Source organism: Chlorocebus sabaeus, chromosome 23 (assembly GCF_047675955.1).
Source record: "Chlorocebus sabaeus isolate Y175 chromosome 23, mChlSab1.0.hap1, whole genome shotgun sequence".
Classification (NCBI taxonomy): domain Eukaryota; kingdom Metazoa; phylum Chordata; class Mammalia; order Primates; family Cercopithecidae; genus Chlorocebus; species Chlorocebus sabaeus.
Window position 1 is genome coordinate 84842297 of NC_132926.1, and position 3863 is coordinate 84846159.

Below are 3863 nucleotides of genomic sequence, written 5' to 3' on the forward strand. Positions count from 1 at the left end.
GATAGATGTCTCTGGCAGGCAGCAGAGCATGTGGATGGTTTGTGAAGCCCAGAAGGGCATGAGATTTCCTGTGGCAGTGCCCACTGCAAATGGAAGGGCATTTGGCCTGAGTCCAGACATATACAAGTTGGGCAGAGAAGGGGGTGGGTCCCCGGGACCCACCGAGGAGCAGCTATGGAAGTACAGGGAAACCAAGGGTGTGGGGGCACATGAAGCAGGAAGCTCAAATAAGATGAGGAAAGACGTTTCAAAGACGATCAGGGCTGGGGACAGTGGTTCATGCCTGTAATCCCAACACTTTGGGAGGCTGAGACGAGAGGGTAGCTTGAGGCCAGGAGTTTGAGACCAGCCTGGGCAACATAGGGAGACCCGATTTCTATAAATAAATAAATACCATTGGTACTTGGCATTTCAGGCGGGGAACAGCAAACACATGAAAGCTTTGAGGCAGGAAAGGGAAGTGATTAGCGCTCGCTCCTGGTTCCTTTATCAGACCTTAAGGAGATGCAGAGACATTTCAGGTACTCCTTGGCCGAGCTCCTTCAGGGAAGTCCTAAGTTCGCTTCTACTTCCCATCTATTAATTTTTTTTTTTTTTTTTTTTTTTTTTTTTTTTTTTTTTGAGACACAGTCTCATTCTGTCGCCCAGGCTGGAGCGCATGCAGTGGCACCATCTCAGTTCCCTGCAACCTCCACCTCCCGTGTTCAAATGATTCTCCTGCCTCAGCCTTCCCAGTAGTCGGAACCACAGGTGCGCGCCACCACGACCGGCTAAGTTTTTGTATTTTTAGCAGAGATGGGGTTTCATCTTGTTGGCCAGGCTGGTTTCAAACTCCTGGCCTCAAGTGATCCACCTGCCTGGGCCCCACAGAGTGCTGGGATTACAGGTGCGAGCCACCGCGCCCGGCCCTACTTCACTCCTAACGCCCACCATACGTGCTTCCAAATGTTTGCTGAATGACAAGGTGAACGAGTGAATGGGACTACGCGACTTCGGGCAGCAGGCAATCCTATTCCTTGGACCTCAGTTTCCCTTTTTGTAAAGCGAGCCTGTCTCTCGCTCTCTGCCCTAAAAGCCTGAGTTCTGGGCTTGAGATGAGCGCGTCCTGTAGAGCAGACTCCAGGTGGACGTTGAGCTGGGTGTTCTAGGAGGCCAGGATCCGGCCAGCTCTTGCGTCCGGTCCTCCCGCGGGACCCCGCACGCCCAGTCCCAGCGCTGCCCCGCCCAACCTCCCTTTGTTCCCCCAGGCCCCGCCCTCTCCGTGCAGCTCGCTCCCCATTGGTCGGGGGGTGGGTCCTGGGTGCCCGGCACCTCTGGGAGCGGGGAGACTGGCGGGGCCGTGTGCACCTGCGCGGTGTGTTTCCCGGCCGCATCCCCGCGCCAGCTGCAGCTCCTTGATCCGAGCTGGATCGTGAGCGGGGAACACGGGCTGAAGCGGCGGCGGCGGCCCCGCCCCGGGGCTCCATTATTGAGGCTGCCGCGGCTCTGTCGGCTGCTCAGCTGCGCTCCAGTCGGCCCAGGCGCCGCGGCGAGGAGCGAGCGCTGCGAGGCGGCGGCTTGAGGTGAGACGGCGCGACAGGCGACGGGGTCTCCGGACCGGGCGGGGGTCTCTGCCCCGGGCGTGGCGGCTCCGAGCTGGGCTCCGCAGGGTCCGAGGTCCGGATCCGGGGTCCTTGCGCCTGGGCTTTGTCTCGGGCTCGGGTGGCACCGGGGGCTTCGCGCCTGCTGCGATACCGCGTGGGCCCGCACGGGGGTCCCCTGTCGCCCTGCGGGTGGGGGCCGGTCCCTGCTGCTCCTGGGCTCCCCGCGTCTGTCGCGGTGGGGGCTGCATGGACCCGGGCGCTGGCTTCTGCCCGGTCCCCCGCGGAGTGGCTGGTCCCCGCGTGCGGTAGAGGGGGCCCTGCGAGGGCCCACTCGTGGGGCGGGGTCCGGGTCACCGCGAGTGGGAGACTCCGCCGCCCTCCCTGCCCTCCCTGGCAGCGAGACTGCTTCGCCAGACTCACCGAGGGGACTGCGCGGACCCTCGGTCGAGGGAGTCCGTGACTCTGGGTGGGAGTTCTTTCCCGGCCCCGCATGACGGCTTCCTGAGTGTTTTGTCACCTATATAGGTGGCTGCGTGGACCCGCGCGTGGGTCCTGGCCGCCCTGCTAGTGGGGCTGCGCGCCGCTCCGTGGCTCGTCTGGGTCGACCCCGCCTGGGACGCGCGTGTAGGGGGGGTCTGTGCGCCGGGGGCGCGGTTGGTGGGGGCGCACTGCCCCCGCCCCATGATTTATCCTCTCACTTGCCCGGCGGGAGGACGCGAGAGGCGTGGGCCTGGAGCTGTCGCGCAGCGGCTGCACCGACCTCTGCCCTGGCCAGCGGGTCCCACCGCCGCGCTTCCTGCTCTGGCCCCGGGCTGGGCTCTTATTGGAGGGAGCAGAGCCCTTCTGCCTGGCACTTCTTGATTTCTTCCGTTAGTAATGGGAAGAAAAACAAAATCTGGAAAGCCAGATTGAACTTTGTAGCTCTCAGCGCTCGGAGAGTGGAAGAAACTCTCCCAAGAATTTGGCGGGCTGGAAAATGCGTTTCAAGCAGGAGCATCCACACTCACGGAATGAGGCCAAGGCAGTTACAGTTAGAGGTCAGATTTATGAGGGGAGAGCGAGGGTGAGGTCCGTGGGTGAGGAGACCTGATGCTGCCCCTCAGACGCGTATTTCTCAGCCACCAGAGAAAGTGGAATCACTCCTTAGTGAATGCTTTCATCAAACTTTTGAAAAACCTGTCATGTCCCAGGAAGGAAAATCGAACTGGACAGTTTTCCCCTTTTAAGAGTGTTAAACGTCCCGGAGACAAACAGCAGAAGGCTCAAGGAGTTCAAACACTCAACCTGAAGTTCTTTCTGAACAAGAGATGGTGTATAAGTAACAGGCATACAAGACAAAACTGAACTAATCACCGCAGCTGTGGCTCCTAGCCCTGTAGCGTGTCATGCAGGCCCTTTTGCCTTCTCTGCCCTCCGCTGTCCCAGACCCCAACGCTACCGCGCACCTCCAGTCATCAGCTCCTGCCGACCCATTGCTATGAACTCTGTTTCTGTGGCTCCCTTCTCTCTGAAGTTTTGCTTGTTCTCCTGAAATCCTGGTCTTTAAGAGCTTATGATCTGCAGGGACAGGTTGGCTTTGGGCAGTACATAGTTAACTGTAGCACAGCTTGAAAAATGCTCTGATAGAGGTGCGCAGGCAGTTTGTGCATGCTGGTAAATGCGAGGTCCTTTTTCAATACCATAAATCCAAGTATTCATGCTATTTTAAATCTGCAATTCTTTGACTCTCCAGAGGGTTTTTAGATTAATTTTTTTTCTATTACTTCCTAGTGTTTGTTGCATAGTTCAGAGTTCTTGATTAAAACTTACCAGGTCGGCCGGGTGCGGTGGCTCACGCCTGTAATCAGAAGACTTTGGAAGGTCTAGGCAGGCGGATCACTTGAGGTCAGGAGTTCGAGACCAACCTGGCCAACATGGTGAAACCCTGTCTCTACTAAAAATACAAAAATTAGTTGGGTGTGGTGGTGGGCGCCTGTAATCGCAGCTCCTCAGGAGGCTGAGGCAGGAGAATAGCTTGAACCCAGGAGGCGGAGGTTGCAGTGAGTGAGATGGCTGCACTGCACTCCAACCTGGGCCATAGACTGAGACTTCCTCTCAAAACAAAAACAAAAACAATGTACTGGGTCTACCTCCGGCTCTGCAATTCTCCTGGAAGGCCTTCTCTTCTGGGCTTCATTTTTCTCACTTTTGAGGATCATAAACGACATAATTTCCAAGAATTTTTGCCCTACACCTTTAATTCTTTCAAGCAAATATAGCAGAGAAAAATTCTCTTCCCCG

General features: G+C 57.3%; 1 pseudogene; it reads right to left on the reverse strand.

The window, feature by feature from the left end:
• Positions 1 to 1144: 1144 nt before the first annotated feature.
• On the reverse strand, positions 1145 to 2075 carry LOC140709889 (uncharacterized; annotated as a pseudogene).
• Between the last annotated feature and the right edge of the window lie 1788 nt (positions 2076 to 3863).